General features: G+C 46.3%; 1 long non-coding RNA gene across 1 annotated transcript in view; it reads right to left on the bottom strand.

Annotated features, from left to right (window-relative positions):
• Positions 1 to 528: 528 nt before the first annotated feature.
• LOC132539509 (uncharacterized) overlaps positions 529 to 21871 on the bottom strand; it is a 34320-nt gene continuing 12977 nt past the window's right edge. The window contains exons 2-3 of the long non-coding RNA XR_009550843.1: positions 2311 to 2465; positions 529 to 618 (exon numbers count right to left, since the gene is read on the bottom strand). This is a non-coding gene — a long non-coding RNA (uncharacterized LOC132539509). The remainder of the gene's footprint in view (positions 619 to 2310; positions 2466 to 21871) is intronic.

Raw genomic sequence — 21871 nt, 5'->3', positions numbered from 1 at the left:
TTTATATTTATTTATTTTCCCTTTGTTGCCCTTGTTGTTGTTTTTTTTATAATTTATTTATTAATGAGAAAGATAGGAGGAGAGAGAAAGAACCAAACATCACTCTGGCACATGTGCTGCCAGGCATTGAACTGGGGACCTCATGCTTGAGAACCCGATACTTTATCCACTGTGCCACCTCCCAGACAACGTTTTTTTTATTATTGTTGTAGTTATTATTGTTGTTATTATTGATGCCATCGTTGTTAGATAGGACAGAGAGAAATGGAGAGAGGAGGGGAAGACAGCATGAGGGAGAGAAAGTTAGACACCTGCAGACCTGTTTCACTGCTTATGAAGCGACTCCCCTGCAGGTGGGGAGCCAGGGGCTCGAACCGGGATCCTTAGGCCGTTCCTTGCGCTTGCTGCCGCTGCCACGTGTGCTGAACCCTCTGCGCCACCGCCCGACCCCCAGGCATTCCTCTATTGCTAAATTACCTTCCATTGTGCATCAGTACCACCATCTGGTTTTCTACTCACCAACTAAAGAATACTTGGAGGGTCCCCAGTTCAGGTCAGTTATGAATGCAGCAGCTCACACATGTCTCTCCCTCTTTCTCGGTTTTATTTTTTCTTCCTCTAAAACAAAGAGAATTAAAAAAAAAAAAAAGTCGACTCAGGAGTGGTGAGGAGATTGTGCATGCATGAAGTCCTGAAACCACCGAAATAAGAAGATGAGCAACAGACAGGGAGAAAATATTTGCAAACTGTACATCCCACGAGAATCTACAGCACACAAAGTGTTCTCAAAATGCAATAGTGAAATGCAGACAATCCAATTAGAAGATGAGCAAAAGACCCCAAAAGTCTGTCCAGCTTGAAGAGGATATACAGGTGGCAAATAAACACACAACAAGCTGTTCAACATCTCTGACTAGAAGGGAAATGCAAAAAGTTGCAGGAAGCTAACTGGAGACCTCTACTAGCAGGGCTAAAATTAAAAGTAGGTGCAGGGGGCTGGGTGGTAGTGCAGCGGATTAAGCACAAGAACAGGCCTAAAGATCCTGGTTCAAGCCCCGGCTCTCCACCTGCAGGGGGTCACTTCACAAGCGATGAAGCAGTCTGCAGGTGTCTGTCATTCTCTCCCCCTCTGTCTCCCTGCTCTCTCCATTTCTCTCTGTCCTGTCCAGCAACAACAGCAATGGCAACAATACCAATAATCGGAACAACAAGGGCAACAAAATGGGAGAAATGACCTCCAAGAGCAGTGGATTGTGCGGTGCAGGCGCAAAGCCCCAGCAATGACGCTGGAGGCAAAAAAAAACAACAACTAGGTGCCATCAAATGCTGGAGCCAGTGTGGTGACAACAAAGCACTCGCACATCGCTGCTGGGGACCTAAGACAGCACAGCCACACCTGCAAACAGTCCGGCAGTTCCTTAAAAGAAGCCTGCGACACAGCAACTGCACTCTTAGGCATTTATCCCAAAGGAGTGAAAACTTCTGATCATAAAAGAACCTGTCCAGGAAAAGCAGCTTTATTCTCAGTAGCTGGAAATGGGGGACACACTCGAGGTTTCCATACGCGGCTTGCCCAAGTGAGGAGGTGGGAGGGGAATTACTGTTATTATTATTTTTTAATTGCCACCAGGGCTGTCGCTGGGGCTCCGAGCACTATGAATCCACAGCTCCCGGCAGACATTTTCTCATTCTTCTTCTTCTCCTCCTCCTGCTACTTCTACTTCTTCTCCTTTTTTTTTTTTCTGCTTTCTATTTTATTTGCTAAGACAGAGAGAAATTGAGAGGGAAAGGGAGAAAGACAGGTACCTGCAAACTTAAGCTTATGATGTGTCCCCGCCCCCTGACACCCCCCCCCCCCGCAGGTGAAGAGCAGGGTCTCAAACTTTAATTTAAGCATGGTACTAGGTGCATCGGTACTAGGTGCATCGCCGCCTGGCTCCCAGAGAATTCCTTAAAGGTGAATCTGGGGCTTCAGCCCCGGTTCTGGAGCAGTCTCCCCACTCCCCACCTCTGCAAGGGCTCTAAGGGAAATCCAGCCCAGACACAAAGCTCCTTTTTGTTCTTCTAATTCCGCTTTGCTTCTCTGCCCCGCCTACGAGAAATGTGACCTTGGAGGCGGACTCCAATGTGGTCGGGCTGAGGGAGGGCACCCATAGGTGCCAACTGCGCACTGAGGGAGATGGGAGGAGGGGCTCCCCACCCACGGCGATGAGGGCCAGCGCCAGAGTGGCAACCCCGGAGCCCTGGTATCCGGGCTCACATCCCTGAGAGCCAGTGACTGGCGCCTCATCTGTGGGGCAGGTTCCTTACCTGTCAGTGCCTTGGTTTCGAAAGGGCTGGTGAAGTCGCTCCCTAGAGAGTGTGTGGCATTGCCATGTGCACCACCCCGGTTCAAGCCGGCCCCCTCCACTTTGAAGAAGCTTCAGTGCTGTTGTGCACTTCTCTCTCTGCCTCTTTTTCTGTATCTAGAAACAAACAAACAAATAAGCTAAGAGAGTGCTTAGTGCTTCAGGGTGTGTGGACAGGATTGAATTATGTCTGGCTACAGTAAATGCTGAGGTTTGACGGTATTATAAATGGAGGGGAATCTGCATTCCAAAGTCCCCTTCCCATGCTCCACAGCTGGTCTAGCAGCTTCCTTCTCTGGAAGGCCTGTCACAATCTGGTTATGCCCTCTGGTTGCCAGGAATGAGCAGAGCTGTGCACAGACAGGCTCTTTCCCATACCCCCAACACAAATGCCCTCCCCTCTCCCACGCTGGGAAGACCTGAACTGGGGAGATGGGGGTGGTGAGGAGAGGGATGTTGTGGCTTGGATCAACACCTGAGTGAAAAGAGCTGACAAACTCTGAAATCTAAGACTGTTAGGGGGAGCGTAGGGGGAAAAATAAAATAAAATAAAAATAAAAATAAAAGTCCCAATCACAACCTCTGTAACATGGAGTCAGCCACCCTCTGGGCCTCTGTTTTTTGAAGAATTAAGTCAAGCTCCTCCTTTCCTGAAGGAAACACACTTACAGGCCTTTAGACAGGTCTGGCTAACTCTGGTAAGAGTTAGTGTAAGGGCGGGGGTAGATAGCATAATGGTTATGCAAAGAGACTCCAAAAGTCCTGAGGCTCCAAAGTCCCAGGTTCAATCCCCCACACCACCACAAGCCAGAGCTGAATAGTGCTTTGGTAAAATTAATTAATTAAAATAAAAGGAGCTAGTGTGAGGCTCACTATGTGGAAATGAGGCAATAAGTTGAATACAGTTCCACATATCCTACAGGCCCCAAAAGACAGGATGCTCCAGATCCCTAGCTCCTGCCATCCATTCCTCCCACCCACCCTGTCTCAGATCCAAGAGGTTAGGGACTTGACAGATCTGCTCTGTCTTCAGACTCTTTTTTTTTTTTTTTTTTGGCTAAAATTTGTATTATTTATTATTGGATAGAGACAGATAGAAATTGAGAGGAGAGAGGGTGGTAGAGAGGGAAAGAGACAGAGAGACACCTGCAGCCCTGCTTCACCACTCTTGAAGCTTTCCCCCTACAGGTGGGGACCAGGGGCTTGAACCCAGGTCCTTGTGCATAGTCATGTGTGCGCTTAACCAGGTGTACCATCATCTGGCCCCTGTCTTCAGACTCTTAACACAGTGCACAGAATAGGGAGGTGATTAGTAATGTGGTAGACAAATGGATGGATGGATGGATGGATGGATGTATGGATGGATGGATGGATGGATGGTGTTCACATTTGACCTCTCAAGGTAGGAGTCTCTTTTTTGGTCTTCCTTACATCTGGCCTCTGTCAAGACTTTAAGACAGCACAGTCCCTGCTGACTGCTCTCATTGTTAAAGCATTGTTTCCCCTTCCAGTAGCTGAAACCCATCTCCTTCAAGCATTCCAGACCTAGTTCTGTCCACCTAAGTCACACACAGCTCTTGTCCAGGAGATTCTGTGTTGCTTGATTACTAGCCTCCTGGCATGGAGAGAGGGATCCCCACCCCAAGCACTGGGTAAGGATTGAGCTCCTTTGCTGGCCTCTCTGCCCAGCAATGAGCCCAGGAAGCAATTCTCTACACTGAACATCCCAAGGAAATAGAGTCACAGACATCTGTGGGTCTTGGGAAGCTGTTTCTATTAAAGAGGGTAATCAGGAGGGTCAGGCGGTGGTGCAGTGGGTTAAGCGCATGTGGCGCAAAGCGCAGGGACCGGAGTAAGGATCCCGGTTCGAGCCCCCAGCTCCCCACCTGCAGGGGAGTCACTTCACAGGCAGTGAAGCAGGTCTGCAGGTGTCTATCTTTCTCTCCCCCTCTCTGTCTTCCCCTCCTCTCTCCATTTCTCTCTGTCCTATCCAACAATGAACAACATCAACAATGGCAATAACAATAACCACAACAAGGCTACAACAACAAAGGCAACAAAATGGGGGGGGGGGAAATGGCCTCAAGGAGCAGTGGATTCATGGTGCAGGCACCGAGCCCAGCAATAACCCTGAAAGGAAAAAAAAAAAGAGAAAGAGTAATCAGAATCCCATTAAATGGACAGTCCTACAGCAGGAGAGATGTAGGGTACATGTCTGTGGGCACTCAGGCAGGGGTGGGGAACGTCTGGCCCTTGGGTTGTATATAGCTAGCAAAAGTATGCGGTTGTTGTCCTGCCAAGACAGCAACAGGTGGGGCTTGAAATTCAATAAAACTAGGAACTATTTTTTTTTTTTTTTTGCCTCTAGGGTTATTGCTGGAGTTTGATGCTTGCACCATGAATCCACTGCTCCTAGAGGCCATTTTTCCCATTTTTGTTGCCCTTGTTGTTACCCTTATTGTTGTAATTATTATTATTGTCACTGCTGTTGTTGCTGTTGGATAGGACAGAGAGAAATGGAGAGAGGAGGGCCAACAGAGAGGGGGACAGAAAGACAGACAACTATAGACCTGCTTCACTGCCTGTGAAGTGACCCCCCCCCCGCAGGTGGGGAGCCAAGGGCTCAAACCAGGATCCTTACGCCGGTCCTTGTGCTTTGCACCATGTGTGCTTAACCCACTGTGCTACCGTCTGACCCCCAAAACTAGGAACTTTTTTCACAGCAATATTAAGTGGTGATTTTTTTAAACTGATAATTTTGCATGACCTGAGGATCATGTTTAAATATTCAAATGAAAGTTGGGTAGTGGCGCACCTAATTGAGTGCACATGTTACAGTGCACGAGGACCTGGTTCAAGGCCCCGGTCCCCACCTGCAGGAGGAAAGCTTCGAGAGTGCTGAAGCAGTGCTTCAGAGCTCTCTGTCTCTCTCCCTCTCTATCTCCCCCTTCCTCTAGATTTCTGGCTGTCTCTATCCAATAAATAAAGATAATAAAAAGTGTTTTAAAAGAAGTTACAGGAGTCGGGCAGTAGCCCAGTGGGTTAAGCACACGTGGCACAAAACACAAAGACCGGCGTAAGGATCCCAGTTCGAGCCCCTGGCTCCCCACCTGCAGGGGAGTCATTTCACAGACAGTGAAGCAGGTTTGCTTTCTCTCCCCCTCTCTGTCTTCCCCTCCTGTCTCCATTTCTCTCTGTCCTATCCAACAGCGACAACATCAATAACAACAATAATAACTACAACAATAAAAAGGGCAACAAAAGGGAATAAATATTTTTTAAAAGTTATATATACTACTATGCAGCTATTAAGAACAATGAACCCACCTTCTCTAACCCATCTTGGACGGAGCTAGAAGGAATTATGTTAAGTGAGCTAAGTCAGAAAGATAAAGATGAGTATGGGATGATCCCATTCATCAATAGAAGTTGAGAAAGAAGATCAGAAAGGGAAACTAAAAGCAGGATCTGACTAAACTGAGAGTAGGGCACCAAAGTAAAAAGCCTGTGGTGAGGGGAAGGGTGAACATTCGGCTTCCTGGGGCGGTGGGGGGGGAGGGGTGCGGGGATGGGTTGGTGGAATGGGACACAGTCTTTTGGTGGTGGAAATGGTGTTTATGTACACTCCTAGTAAAATGTAGTCATATAAATCACTATTTAATTAATATGAGAGGGAAGAAAATTGATTGTACATCTCGAACTTTTTAAAACACAGACTGAGTCTTTTTAATACATAGGCTAAGTCTTTGATATGCGGACTCTCTCAAAAGCCTAGACCAGGTAGATTAGAAGCAACTGGTGGCACAGCTATGATACAAGATACTGGATATTATACAGCAAACCCTAACAAATGGACTTTTCTCTTTTTTTGAATATTTTATTTATTTATTTTATTTTTGAGAGAGATGCAGAGAAAGACACAGAGAAACACCAGAGCACTGCTCAGCTCTGGCTTATGGTGGTGCGGGGGATTGAACCTGGGACTTAGGAGCCTCAGGCATGAGAGTCTGTTTGCATAACCATTATGCTATCTCCCCTGCCCAACAAAGGGACTTTTCAAGGTTAACCCAATTACCAAATAATGTGATGATAACAATAACTATCCATTGTCTTTTTCAACCCTAACATAGCAGGAACCTCACATCTCCACTATAGAGCCTATATTTCCCCCAGTCCTGGAACCTTAGGGTGGGGCCCACTTTCCCGCATGCTTCTCCCAATTCATATCAAATAATATGGCATCCGCCGATCGCAACCTAATCAACGCAACAATTGCCACCTCAACATGCTTCACCTCAGACTGTGTCCAGAGACTTCACCTGTGGAATGACAACCCTTCAGCTTCATTACTCGGATGAGACCTTTCCTTTCATAGCATTCTCTAATTCCATCCCAGGTGGTTCACTTCCTAACAAAGTCCCAAAACCTAGATATACACCAGGTTCTGTGTGAGAGAGCATATGTCCACACATATTCATAAACTAGTGCAAAATATATACCCAAAAGCAGAAGTACACTAGAGTCTGCAGTGAGTACCCCCCAACACTTCCTCTCCACTATTCCAACCTTTGGGTCCATGATTGTTCAACAATTTGTTTGGCTTTGTATGTTAACTCTCTTTTCAGCCACCAGGTTCCAGATGCCATCTGGATGCCAGCCAGGCTTCCCTGGACTGAAGACCCCACCAATGTGTCCTGGAGCTCCGCTTCCCCAGAGACCCATCCTACTAGGGAAAGAGAGAGGCAGACTGGGAGAATGGACCGACCAGTCAACGCCCATGTTCAGAGGGGAAGCAGTTACAGAAGCCAGACCTTCCACCTTCTGCAACCCACAATGACCTTGGGTCCATACTCCCAGAGGGATAGAGAATAGGAAAGCTATCAGGGGAGGGGATGGGATATGGAGATCGGGTGGCGGGAATTGTGTGGAGTTGTACCCCATGATACCTGTGCCTATGGCATGTGGCGTTCTCCCCTTCCCCCACCCTGGGCACCCGGAGCCAGTGGGACCCTGCAGTCTTCAGGACCTAAAGACATTCAATTACACTGAGCTTTCTTCAGGCCCTTCCCACACAGGCCTGTGTTGAATGAGTTCTGCTTTGTGTCTGCCACTCCAGCTAATGATTTACACTTGAGGTCAAATAAAAGGGTTGGAGAACCAGGGGGGAACAGAAGGGGGAAACAGAGGCTTTGGCTTCAACCAGATTTGGAGTGCTGATTTCAGCCCCTTTATGGTCCATGCCCTCCACTCCATTCCTCTCCCTCCTTCCCCTGCCCCAGAACTCTCTACAGTATTAGAAATACACTACATCTGGGCTGTCAGAAAATCATGGCACATCAGTGAACACTGTCTGAAGCTCTTCTCTTCCAGGAATTCTTCTCCCTTCTATCCCAATCAAGTATTGAGTAGTTCAAATTAAGGGGCACACATATAAAGATGTTTGGAGTTTTTTTTTTTTTTAGAGGAAATTAAAGGTATAAAATTTTAGTAGCTGAGGTTCTAGAATTTCTTTCATGTCAACAAAGTTGAGTCTAATTTTGGATATACATCTGTGTCAATCTTAAATTAGTCAAACAATGGTGAAAAGTGAGGGGGGAGGGAGTTGGGCAGTAGCACAGCGGGTTAACTGCATGTGGCACAAAGCACAAGGACCAGCGTAAGGAGTCTGGTTCAAGCCCCTGCTCCCTACCTTCAGGGGAGTCGCTTCACAAGCGGTGAAGCAGGTCTGCAGGTGTCTTATCTTTCTCTCCCCCTCTCTGTCTTCCCCTCCTCTCTCTATTTATCTCTGTCCTATTCAACAATGACAACATCAACAACAACTACAATAATAACTACAGCAAGATCAACAAAAGGAAATAAATATTTTTAAAAACTTTAAAAAAAGAAAAAAGAAAAGTGAGGGGGGAGAAGCTGTATTTAAAAAACAAGTATCTGAGTTCACATAGATATGTTCTACAGACTTATCACTGATGTGATGAATGATGTGTCATTCACTCTGTTGATTTTTTTTAGCTACATGATTTCTGTTTATGTTTGACATTTGGCAATGTTTCTGAACTTAAGCAGACAGAAATAAAAGAAAATCTGTAAGCGGCACAGTCGAATTGGACAGTGGTAGTGCCCATACATACAAATATGCAATCTTCACGTGTTGTCCCAGGGCAGGGTAGCTCATCACTTTATGTTGTGTGTTCTTGTTTGTTTGTTTGTTTGTTTGTTCTGACACTCACTCCGGTGCATTTAATAAAGCAACTTTAATAGATATTTAAATAGGATGCCACAAATGGCAGTGATGTGGAAATATACCTCTGTACTTTTATAATCCTGTAAACCATTATTAAAACAGTAATCAAAAAATTTTAAAACATCATGATGTGGTGTGTTTTTTTTTTAATGTTTTCCTTTGCAAAAATGTGTCATGACTTATCTTGCCGGGCTAGCAGTGAGCACTTGAAGTAAAGCTGTTATGACTAGGGAAATCACTTGCTCTTGTATCTAACTTCAATTAGTTGCAGTAGTAATTTCACAGAAGTAGCTAGAGACTAATGGTTACCAGACTGGAAAGAGCAGTTCTAGACTGTAAGATCCCTATGGGCAGACAGCAGGCTGTTTTTCTCACCATTGTCATCCCTGGGACTCAGCATGATTCAATCACCAACAGACAGTGGGAGAGAAAGGGGAGGTCTACGATTAAAATGAAAAAAAAAAAGTAATCCTGATCTGTAGCAATTGCCAGTTTCCATGGTATAAATACTCCCACCACGATCAGTTTCAACCTACTAATGATTTAATTCTGGTAAGCAAAATCCTTAAATTTAACAATGAGTTCTCAGTAGCCTTCGAATGAATGAGTGCAGGAATGAACAAGTGCATGAGCAGATAACCTTCCAAGATGGGAGTTTTGAATATGGGGCACCCTAGGGCTGGAGGAATAAGACAGTGCTGCAGACAGGCAGCTTCCACCTGTTGAAGTTCCTCTTAGACCAAGACAGAGAACCTAGTGGGAGAATGGCTGGACTTCCTCAGTCTGTGGCCCCACTTCACAACACACCCTCCCCCAACGTTAAGAAACCTCAGGAGCTTACCAGAAGTCTCCAGTCTGCGTCATTCTAGTCAAAACAAAATCCTATATGCTACAAAAGCTACTGAAATAAATATCTAAACCTATGAAATAAGTACTAAGCTCATTTGATGTTGTCATTATTATTTTGTTGTTGTAACAGGGACTCTGCAGTTAACTATATCAGACAGAGCGAGAAAAACACAGACAGATAGACAGACCAGGGCACCAAAACTTCCATCAATGTGGTGGGAGGCCAGTTTCAAAGTTACCCTACCACTACCCACACAAGCTATGTCCCAGCCTGGTCATTATCATTTTTAAATTTTTTTTAAATTATCTTTATTTATTTCTTGGATAGAGGCAGCCAAAAATCAAGAAGAAAGGGAATGATAGAGAAGGAGAGAGAAGGAGAGAGAGAGAGAGAGAGACCTACAACACTGCTTCACCACTTGCAAAGTTTTCCCCTTGCAGGTGGGGACCAGGGGCTTGAACCTGGGCTCTTGTGCATTGTAACATGTGCACTCAACCAAGTGCACCACCACCTGGCCCCCATTATCATTTTAAAATGATTTCCCAGGTACAGAAACTACACAGCCTCCATCAGTCACCAAAGCAACCTTTGTAAGGTGAGGGTGCTGGAACCATTACTCTGGCTGTCACTGAGGAATGCACAGTGCAAATGTTTGCAGACCCCAGGCACCACTTTCTGCCATCCTTTTAAAGAACTTTACAGGCTGCCTCTGGGGTCACTCCTGCATTCCACACATTCAGGGAAGGGGGAGCAGGTGCCTTCTTTGGAGCCAACATGAACCCAGAGCAGGATTCTTGATCTTAGTCCTGATTCAAAACGCAGAGCATTCCAGTTTAAAAAAGCACCAAATCATACGGCAAGGACATAAGAAAGGCAAAGGTTAGTGCCAAGGGAAGGAATGGCAGTTCAGTCATGCTACAGACGTCCAGAGAAAGGATGGCGATCATGGTACCTGGCAAAACAGAACCCGCGAGGTATTGGGACTTGTATAGTGCAAGAGTGTGTGTTCCAGGTGGGAGAACAATGAGAACAAAGTCCTGGGTCCATCTGTGGATAGCATGTAGTAGGTACTGAATAAATACAGAGAAACTGAATGAATAGTAGCCTAGAGAACCCGAGTCTGCTCTTGGCTGCAGCAGTGGCGAGATAACTTGGATGAGCCTCCAGCAGTAAGTACATCAACAGTAAGATAACCCTGAGCTGGCAGGAGCAGCAGGGGAATACCAGGGACTGAGCTGAGCCAAAGCTCCAACAAAAGGGTCTTGTCTCCACTACCATCCAGGATGCCACAAAGTCCTGGGCCCAAATAAGAAGGTGGCATCCTGCCTGCAGACCGTGATTCTGCCCAGCCAGGGAGGGTCTCAGAGGTCTGTTGCTCACCTTGGCTCTGCCTGGAGCTCAGTCTGGCACCAGACCCAGCCACACTCCACCCAGACACCTGTTCTGACTGCTATCCGATCGCTTTATTAGAAAGGCCTGTCCAAATCAAAGTCTGTCGGGGGCCCCTGGAGCTGTCATTTAAGTATCCCCTACTTCTGGACTGCTGTCACCTCAGCCCAACCCCTCACAGAAAATTCTCTGGTTTGAAATATGACAAACCATCCTTAAAAAGCAGTATCATGGGGGTTTGGCAGTAGCGCAGTGGGATGAGCGCATATAGCATGAAGCACAAGGACCGGCATAAGGATCCAGGTTTGGGATCCTGGCTCCCCACCTGCAGGGCAGTTGCTTCATAGGCGGTGAAGCAGATCTGCAGGTGTCTATCTTTCTCTCCCCTCTCCCTGTCTTGCCCTCCTCTCTCCATTTCTCTCTGCCTTATCCAACAACAACAACATCAGTAGCAACAATAATAACTACAGCAACAATAAAAAACAACAAGGGCAACAAAAGGGAAAATAAATAAGTAAATAAGTATAAAGAATACTTTATTTTTTTAAAGACAGGCTGCCCAGTTTTAGCCTATTATTTTTTAAAAATATTTATTTATTTATTTATTCCCTTTTGTTGCCCTTGTTGTTTTATTGTTGTAGTTATTATTGTTGTTGTTATTGATGTCATCATAGTTGGATAGGACAGAGAGAAATGGAGAGAGGAGGGGAAGACAGAGACGGGGAGAGAAAGATAGACACCTGCAGACCTGCTTCACCGCCTGTGAAGCGACTCCCCTGAAGGTGGGGAGCTGGGGGCTCGAACCGGCATCCTTACACCGGTCCTTGCGCTTTGCGCCATGTGCGCTTAACCTGCTGCGCTACCACCCGACTCCCATAAAAAATACTTTAAAATGCAGTATCATATTATAGTTCAATTTTATCCAACAATTCCAAACTCCAGAAAGCTCTGAAGAATAAAAGTCCTTTGAAAATGACTTATATGCAAAACTTTCACTCATGATTTCACAATTTATACTTTTTATATATTCCACCAAGTGTGAATAGCAACTCATTTCCCTGCAAGAATAAATGTTTACATGTCCGATTCCATGACTCCAGGCATTGGAGGTATAGTTCAGGGGCAGAGCATTTGACTGCATAATTCTAGGTGTCACCTTAAGCCCTGGTGTGGATTTCCTTGTATATAACAGGTATTGCATCTACTTCTTAAAATCTAAAAGGCTTGGAACCCCAAGGGTCACTCACACCCCAAGGTCAGGTGGAGGGACTGCAGTATTGCAGCATAAGTCCAGCCTTAGGTCAGCAGTAAAAGGAGGCCGAGTCTAATCGCCAGCTCAGAGCCATTGGCGGTGAAGTGTCGTAGGAAGACAAGGCAGGGAGGGGGCTTGCACAGCTCAGGTCCTGACTACTTAACACTGGGGACACAAATGCAGCATACCTGCTGTACCTGCACCTGCAGCTACCGGTTCCGGGGGCCAGGCCTTGAGTCATCTGTTCATCTCAGCTGGGGTTCTTCACCTGGAAGAACTGAAGCATGAAGCACACTCATGGACTCCGAGGGTTTCGGTGACTGTGTCCCTTCATCCAGTAAGTATTTCTGGAGCACCCAGTTCTCTGGCAGGCCCCTGGGCAAGCAGTGTATAAATAACAAATGTGCACTCGGGAGAGACAGAACGAGCACATATAACTGGATTGAGATTTCTTTTTTTTAAAATATTTTATTTTATTTATTTGGGTGGACACAGAAAGAAATTGAGAGGGGATACAGAGAGGGAGAGAGATGAGAGACACCCGCAGCACTGTTTCACCACTCCTGAAGCTTTCCCCCTGCAGGTGGGGACTGGGGGCTTGAACCTGGGCACTTGTGCATTGTAGCATGTACACTCAGCCAGGTGTGCTACCACCCGGGCCCTGCACTGAGATTTCAAGGAGAGCAGAGATGGGCTAGAGAAAAGGAAGCCTGAGAGGTGGGAGCTGTCCTGGGTAGCGTCTGGACTCCTGAAGTTGGAGATTGGTCAGGACCACTTGCTCCAACAAGGTCCTTCCCTCTCTGCATCCAGCTATCCTCAGCCACAAAATGTTGATTTGGCTCCCAATCTCCCTCCATTTCCCTTCCTCTTTCTTTCTTTCTTTCTTCCTTTCTTTCATTTGTTTATTTATTTATCTATTTTTGGATAAAGACAGAGATTCGAGAGGAAGTAGAGAAGAGACAGAAACACTTGCAGCCCTGCTTCACCACCTGTGAAGCTTTCCCCCTGCAGCTGGGGAACTAGGGGCTTGAACCTAGGTCCTCACACACTGTAATGTGTGTGCTTAACCGTGTGCACCACCGCCTAGCCCCGTTCCACTCTCTATAATGCCAAATAGTCAAAGCACTCTCATTCAGGAGAGAAACCTAGTCTTTGTGACTCCCATGAGTGAGGCAGAGCAAAGTGTGTGCTGCAGAAGGCAGACTTCTATTCTGGTGAGGGCCTTTCTAAGGTATTCTTCAACCAAAAGTCTCTCTTCTCCTCATCCCCAGTGAGGCATACTGGGATCTGAATATCAGACAGGAGTCAGTGTAAATGGTCGCACAGTCTGGCTCACCCAGAGGATCTGGGATTGTATAAATTCAACCTTACTAAAAGAGGTTGGCCAGCTTGCCAGGTGGGTACACTTAATGCCAAAGCCAGTAAAGGGTGTCAACTTTGTCATGAGAGAGAAGTGCACCAAGACTTACAGAGGGAGCTGGGCGGTAGCACAGCAGGTTAAGCGCAAAGCACAGGGACCGGCTTAAGGATCCCAGTTCCAGCCCCCGGCTCCCCACCTGCAGGGGAGTCCCTTCACAGGCGGTGCAGCAGGTCTGCAGGTGTCTGTCTTTCTCTCCCTCTGCTCTCTCCATTTCTCTCTGTCCTATCTAACAACGACCACATCAATAACAACAACAACAACTACAACAACAATAAATAACAAGGGTGGAGGCCCGACAGTAGCACATCAGGTTAAGCGCATGTGGCGCAAAGCACAAGGACTGGCCTAGGGATCTAGGTTCCAGCCCCCCAGTTCCCCACCTGCAGGGGGGTTGCTTCACAAGTGGTGAAGCAGGTGTACAGGTGTCTGTCTTTCCCCCTCTCTGTCTTCCCCCTCCTCTCTCCATTTCTCTCTGTCCTATCCAACAACAACAACAATAACCACAATAACAATAGGCAACAAAGGCAACAAAAGGAGAAAAATGGCCTCTAGGAGCAGTGGATTCATAGTGCAGGCACTGAGCCCCAGCAAAAACCCTAGAGGCAAAAAAAAAAAAGGCAACAAAAGGGAAAATAAATAAATAAATAAGGATTTAAAAAAAAAAAGACTTACAGAGGAGAGTGAGTAGGATAGGCTTCCTGGAGGTGATGGACAGTTTACAAACAGGTAAGGATAAATGACATGTACGTGGGCAGAGAACAGGGCAGGGAGTGGCGATGGGATCATTATGAGTAGCAGCTTGGAGAATCACCAGCCTTGGTTCACAGAACACTCCCCTTCCAGAAGTCAACCAGGGAAACATGATGAGTGCAGGGGATGGGGAACCCCAGGTCACAGAGGTCTGACAGGTTCAATCATGTGAAAATAGCTCCTCCTCCCTCACATCTGGTGGCATGTCAAGTATATGCCTACAAACAGAAAGTACATCTATGCAAGTAGATGTCTCAGGTTCCAGAGCCACAGAGGGTCCACATTACACCACCACCCCAAGACTAAAGGGCCTACAGAAGCACCCCAGAAAGGAGCTCAGAGCTGAGACTCACTTTCCCCATGTCTCTAGGCCTTTACAGGAGAAATGGCGTGGGGAGGGAGGAGCCAGGACAAGAAGGAAGGTGAGGAGCTTGCTGTGGAACAATAAGGAAAGCATGGACACTCAGCCTCTGGAATCCAGCACTCCTGATGAATTGTATCTACCTGTAACAGCATCTCCAAATGGCCTGGTCCCAGATTCCCAGAGAGACACCCCAGGAGATACATCAGAGAGCCAGCATGCCCAGTAAAGACAATCCTAAAGGCCTAAGAGATGATACGGTGAATAAAGTGTTGGACTCCCAAGCATGATATCCTGAATTCAATCCCAGCATCACATGTGCTGCTCTGGTTCTCTCTCATTAATAAATAAGCAAACCTGACTTCTGGGGGTGAAGGGGAAGGAGGGTGGGGGTGAAGAGCAGTGAGGCCTGGGAGAATCACAGGGAGAGAAAAGACACTCCAGGGAACCTCTGTGGACTGGGCCACTGGGATAACCTGCCCACACCATTCCCTTGACAGTGGGGATCCTACCCTGGCCCCTGCACTCCCCCTCCTCACCTCGGCTGGGCCAGATGAGACAGTGGCGCAGCCAGGGGGCACACACTGAATGGAACCCTTCTCTGGATGGCACCAGGGCCTCTGGCTGATGCTACAGAAGGTTTTGTGATTCAAGCTCCACTGTGGACAGACCCCTTGGTCAGGTGTGGGCACCAAGTCCAGAGAATTCCTGGACTGGCCCCACCCATGCTGGGTCCTCACTCAAGAAGATAAAGCTATCTTCCTCTCTTTTCTCTCACAAATATATTGAAAGACAAACAGAGAGAGAGCCCAAAAATGGAGACAGAGATGGAGGCAGGGGCAAGGAAAAACTTTGGAGGCAAAGCCTCACACCCCAGGGGACTAAGGAGACAGAAACTTGTTCTTGGGAAAGGATGTGGCAATCATCCTACAAGAAAGAAAATGGTTGTTTCCCCAGAGAGGAGGGGGCCTGGTCTTATCTGGTGTTTACATTCCAGCTGCCGTCCTCATCTGGTAAATACCTGCAGAACCCCTCTCTGCCGGGAAGCAGGAATTCAGGCGTGCTCCCTGTACACACACATCAGTCTCACTGACCTCTGACCTTCATCCAGGCTGTTTGTGTGAATGTGTTGTTGGGAGCTAGGGCTCTGTCTTCCTTTCTGTCTCTTTCCCTGGGAGATAATGTGAAAGGGTCTGGGAATTGTCAGGACTCCACACCTGCGGAGGGCGGGGATGAGGATCAGGGACCAGAAATTGCTATTTCTCTCAATCTGTCAGCCATTCCACAGCCCCTTAGTGCCCACCCACCTACCCACCCCCCCATAGTGATGCTCAGAGTACTGAGGAGTCTCCACCCAGCTGTTGATGCCAGCTCACGTATCAGGGCTGGAGGGATAGCTCACCAGGTCGGGCACCTACCATGCCTGCCATGCTCACACAGGTTCTTGTCTGCCACCACACGGAAGGTGCTATGGCAATGGAGGGCATTTCAGTGCTGTGGTGTTTCTGCCCACCTCATCTCTCCCTCTGAATGAAAAAAAGTAGCCCAGTCCCACAAGAAAAACAGATTAAAATAACAATGATCAGTTATTGGGGCGCCAAGATAGCTCACCAGGGTAGGAAGCGTGCCTGGCCATGCATGTGGCCTAGGTTCAAGCCCCTGGCAAAACGCACAGTGGTACTGTGGCCCTGGGGAGAGGTTCTGATGCTGTGGTGTCTGTCTCTGTCTCATTGTCCACCTGAAATATCAGCCTAGAGCAGTGAATTTGCACATGAGACAAAACCTCCCCCCAAAAAAAATCACTTCCTAGGGCCTGCTACATGTGCTTCAGACACTTGTTTACGAGTCTCCTCCTCAGTAATGCACAAGGAAAGCTAGAATCCAGCTGTCAACATGCCATGAGCTGGGAGAGACAGAGCTGTGTCTTGCAGGTCCCCAAAGAGGTGACATCTACCAGTGGGAAGAGCAGAGGTTTGAGCCCTCTTTCTGATCTATCACTCACCCTTCCTCTGCCCTCCATCAGTTCTCTTTCAACCCAGGTTAACTAAATATGTTTTAGAGGTGACCATCTTGGAACAAGCTTCTGGAACAGCCACCCCTATAGCTCCTGCATGGTTCCCCTCTATTGTTATTTGTATTGTTGTTGTTGTTGTTATTTAGTTGCCATTTATTAAATCAAGACAGAGATAAATTGAGAGGGAAAGGGGACAGAGAGAAAGATACCAGGGGGCCAGACAGTGGCACACCTGGTTAAGCACACACATTACGGTGAGCAAGGACCCAGGCTCGGTGCCTGCACCATGAATCCACAACTCCTGGAGGCCATTTTTTCCCCCTTTTTGTTGTCCTTGTTGTTGTAGCCTCGCTGTGGTCATTATTATTGCCATTGCTGATGTTGTTCATTGTTGGATAGGACAGAGAGAAATGGAGAGAGGAGGGGAAGACAGAGAGGGGGAGAGAAAGACACCTGCAGACCTTGCTTCACCGCCTGTGAAGCGACTGACTCCCCTGCAGGTGGGGAGCCAGGGGACAGTAGGTATTTAATTCTAAGATCTGCACCTGCCTGAGTTACTCAGTTTTGGTTTGTTCCGGGGGGATATATATATATTTTTTTTTTCCTCCAGGGTTATTGCTGGGGCTCGATGCCTACACCACAAATCCACTGCTCCTGGAAGCCATTCCTTCCCCTTTGTTGCCCTTGTTGTTTTATTGTTGTTGTGGTTATCATCATTGTTGTTATTGATGTTGTTGTTGGATAAGACAGAAAGAAAAGAGATAGGAGGGGAAGACAGAGAGGGGGACAGAAAGATAGACACCTGCAGACCTGCTTCACCGCCTGTGAAGCAACCCCCCTGCAGGTGGGGAGCCGGGGGCTCGAACCGGGATCCGTATGCCGGTCTTTGCGCTTTGTACCACGTACGCTTAACCTGCTGCACTACTGCCTGACCCCTTTTTAAGTAAGTAAGTAAGTAAAGTAAGTAAGTAATTTTAACTGAATGGCTGCTGACAGACACTCTGCAGATGGTGACTCTGGGAAAGCAGTCTTGTACTCTGCCCCCTGGTGTCCCCTACATGTGCAGAGGCCGTTCCACTGTAACCAGGGATTAGTGGGAGGTCGTACTCTGATTTTTTGACTTATAGCACCACCATATGGCCAAAGCTTTTAATAGATAATAGGCTGTTCTTGTCACTTTTTCTTTTACTTTCTTTTGTTGTTGTTTGTTTCAATTGTTGTTCTGGAGGTCTGGTTTGGTTTGGTCTGGTTTGGTTTGGTTTGGTTGTGTTGTGTTTAAACCAGAACACTACTCAGCTCTGGTGTATGGTGATATCAGGGATTGAACCTTGGACCTCAGCAGCTCACACATGTGAGTTGCTTGCATAACCATTACACTACCTCCCCAGGCCCATAATCAGTTTTTGACCTGCTTCACCTACAGTTTTCTGTTTTCCAGCTCCCCACTAGGAAACTCACAGAACTTTGGGAGCGCAGATGACATCAGAAGACGGCATCACATCCAGAGCTTCACCCGCATTTGAAGGTCACGAAGGAATCAGCTTAAAGATGTGGCAAAGTGGCCAGTGACCGGTCCAGCAGTTCAGAATTAGCTGTGAGAATGTCAGGCACAAACTCCCCACCCCCACCTCCTAGTTCCACCCCTTTTCCAGCACACCTCTCTCCCTCCTTTACCCTCCAGAGAAAGACACCTGGCAACTCCTAGGTGCTCTCCAGATTAGTTCAGTCCTACTAAGACAACTTTTTTTGCCTTTATTTATTGGCTAGAAATAGCTGGATTTTGAGAGGGGAGGGGTGAAAGAGAGGGTGAGAGACAAAGACACCTGCATCCCTGCTTCATCACTTACGAAGCTTTCCCCCTGCAGGTGGGGACCAGGGGTTCAAACCTAGGTCCTCGCACATTGTAATATGTGCACTCAACCAGGTGCACCACCGCTTGGCTCCACAACTTTTAATCTCTGTTCATCTGATTCTCACCATATTTTCTTTTTATTTTTTTTTTAATTTTTTTTTTATTTAAGAAAGGATTAATTAACAAAACCATAGGGTAGGAGGGGTACAACTCCACACAATTCCCACCGCCCAATCTCCATATCCCACTGATTCTCACCATATTTTCAACAGTAAATGTTGGAAGTAAAAGACAATTGCCGGATGGTTTCACTCATGTGTGGAATATAAATAACTAAAGCAAACAATCTGGCAAAACACCGAAATAACTTTCAGACTCAGTGGAGAATATGTTGTTTGTCAGAGGGGGAGGGGATGGAGGTGATTTTGATGGTGTGGCAGCACTGGAACTGCGGGCTGGGGTGCTTCTGCATAAAGATGTAGAGCTGGACTGCCCAGATGTTATAGTACGGTAAATCATTAATAGTTATTTTAAACACAAATGCTACTTTTCCTCATAAAAAATCTCTGTGTTCAATGTAGAAAACTGGAAAGGACCCAAGTGCTAGCCCCCACTCCCAAGCTGCGGGGGCAGGGGAGACACTTTACATGCAGTGAAGCAGGTTTGCAAGTGTCTCCTTTCTTTCCCTCTATATCTCCCCTCCCCTCTCAGTTTATATATATGTATGTATACTTTATTAATGAAAGAAAGAAAAAGAACCAAATCATCACTCTGGTATATGTGCTACTGGGGACTGAACTCAGAATCTCTTGCTTAAGAGTCCAGTACTTTATCTACTGCACCACCTCCCAGACCACATCCCCTCTCAATTTCTATCTGTCCTTCCTAACAAAAATAAAAATAGACTGTCCTATATGACAACATCAACAACAACAATAACTACAACAATAAAACAAGGGTAACAAAAGGGAATAAATAAATAAATAATTAAACTTTAAAAAGGGAGTCAGGCGGTAGCGCAGTGGGTTAAGCGCACATGGTGTGAAGCACAAGGACCGGTGTGAGGATCCCAGTTCGAGGCCCCAGCTCCCCACCTGCAAGGGAGTCGCTTCACAGGTGTTGAAGCAGGTCTGCAGGCGTCTATCTTTCTCTCCCCCTCTCTGTTTCCCCTCCTCTCTCCACTTCTCTCTGTCCTATATGATAACATCAACAACAATAACTACAATAATAAAACAATAAGAGCAACAAAAGGGAATAAATAAATAAATAAATAAAATTTAAAAATAGAAAGAAAATTGGAAAACACAGATGGGAATTTTTAAAAAAATGTTTTAACCTCTAGATAACCTATTAGTTATTGTCTAAAGATAACCATTGGTTTTTGAAAGGTTGTTTTGTTTCATATGAGAGATGGGGGGAGAGAGAGACAGAGAGAGAGAGATGACAGAGGACCACTCTGGTACATGTGGCAATGGGAGCCCAGAGTCTTACACACACACAAGTCCTGTGCTCTACCAGCTTAACTATCTCTAGAGCCAGGAGATAAAGCATTGTCAATGCTTTAATGTGTCCTTCAACACCTTTCTTTTTTCTCCCCCCAGCTGAGGCCTTGCACATGTGCAATTTCACCACTTTGGGTTTTTTCACTTAGAGAAGACACAGAGAGACTGAGTGAGGGAGAGACAACCACTTCCATTTGGCTCCTAGGCTCAAACACCCCGCCCAGCCCCTCCCTCAAGATATTTTAAAATAAACTTATTTGTGTTTCACAAAAGTGAAATTGAATTATACACTGTTTTGTTATATCTTAGCATATAAAGTATGTAATGGAAATGTATTTTCCTTTCAGTAAACACTCCTCTACATAGATTGCAATAATACCATTGGGGGGCAGGTTAAGCACACATGGTACAACAACACCATTTCAGGGGATTGAATAGTGTTTTGTCTTTAATATTTACTTATTTATATTTGTTAGAGAGAAGCAGAAAGAAATTAAAAGGAAGGAGTCAAACAGTAGCGCAATGGGTTAAGCGCAAGGACTGGCAAAAGGATCCAGGTTTGAGCCACTGGCTCCCCACCTGCAGGGGAGTCGCTTCACAAACGGTGAAGCAGGTCTGCAGGTGTCTGTCTTTCTCTCCCCCTCTCTGTCTTGCCCTCTTCTCTCAATTTCTCTGTCCTATTCAACAATGATGACATCAATAACAATAATAACTACAACAATAAAACAACAAAGGCAACAAAAGGGAATAAATAAATAAATATGAAAAATTTTTAAGAAAAATTAAAAGGAAAGGAAGGAAAGAGGAAGAGAGTCACCTGAAGGCCTGCTTCACTGCTCATGAAGTTTCCTCTCTGCAGGCTGGGACTGGAGCCTTGAACCTGGGTCCTTTTGCACTATAACATGTGCCCTCTACCAGGTGCACCACAGCCTGACCCCCTGAATAGCTGTTTTTAAATTACCATTAGTGGGTTATTGCTGGGGCTCAGTGCCAGCACTACAAACCCACCGCCCCTAGCAGACATTATCTTTTTTCTCTTCTTCTCTTTTCTTTTCTTACCTTCTATTATACTTGATAGGACATAGAGAAATTGAGAGAGGAGGAGAGGAGGGGAGAAACCCCTGAAGTGCCCCCTGCAGATGGGGAGTGGGGGCCCAAACCTGGGTCTTTGCACATGGTATTGTGTGTGCTTATCCTGGTGCACCACTGCCCAACCCCTTCCCCCACCTGAACAGCATTTCTTGAATGAATGGAGACAGAATAATCTCTTAAGCAGCTCCCTAGTTTTGAATATTTACTTATAGTTTTCTGTCACTGTAAACTGAACCTACCAAAACTACTTTAAAAGTGAGGTTGCATTGTCTGCATTCCTGTAGGTGACAGGCCTACCTGGGTAAGCTGAGATGACTCCATAGATGAGACCACACACACACACACACACACACACACACACACACACACACACACACATTCACTCACTCACTCACTCACTCACTCACTCACTCACCTCTACTTCTTTCCATTAGCAGAGCCCCTCCGGCCATTCTAATATGTTAGTACACTCCTCTCCCTTGTAAACACAGGGCCAGTGGGCCCTTTACCAAAATCCCACCCACCTCAGTTTTAATTCCTCCTAGGGAGAAGTTAGGTCACCCCTGTGGCCTCAATCTCTAGAACAGGGCACAGTGTGAATATTCAGTGAGTAACTGGCATGCTTAGTTTGGGATCGGAAGGTTAATCTGATACCAAAAATTAGAGACTATGAGTTCGAAAATCTCATTAACAGACATAGGAAAGTCAAGATAGAAAAAAAAAAAAAGGGCAACAAAAGGGAATAAATAAATAATAAAAAAAAGAATCTGTCCATCTTGGGAAAACTTGAGATGTCT

This window comes from Erinaceus europaeus, chromosome 7 (genome assembly GCF_950295315.1).
Source record: "Erinaceus europaeus chromosome 7, mEriEur2.1, whole genome shotgun sequence".
NCBI classification, from domain to species: Eukaryota; Metazoa; Chordata; class Mammalia; order Eulipotyphla; family Erinaceidae; genus Erinaceus; species Erinaceus europaeus.
This window is presented reverse-complemented; position numbering and strand designations above follow the sequence as displayed.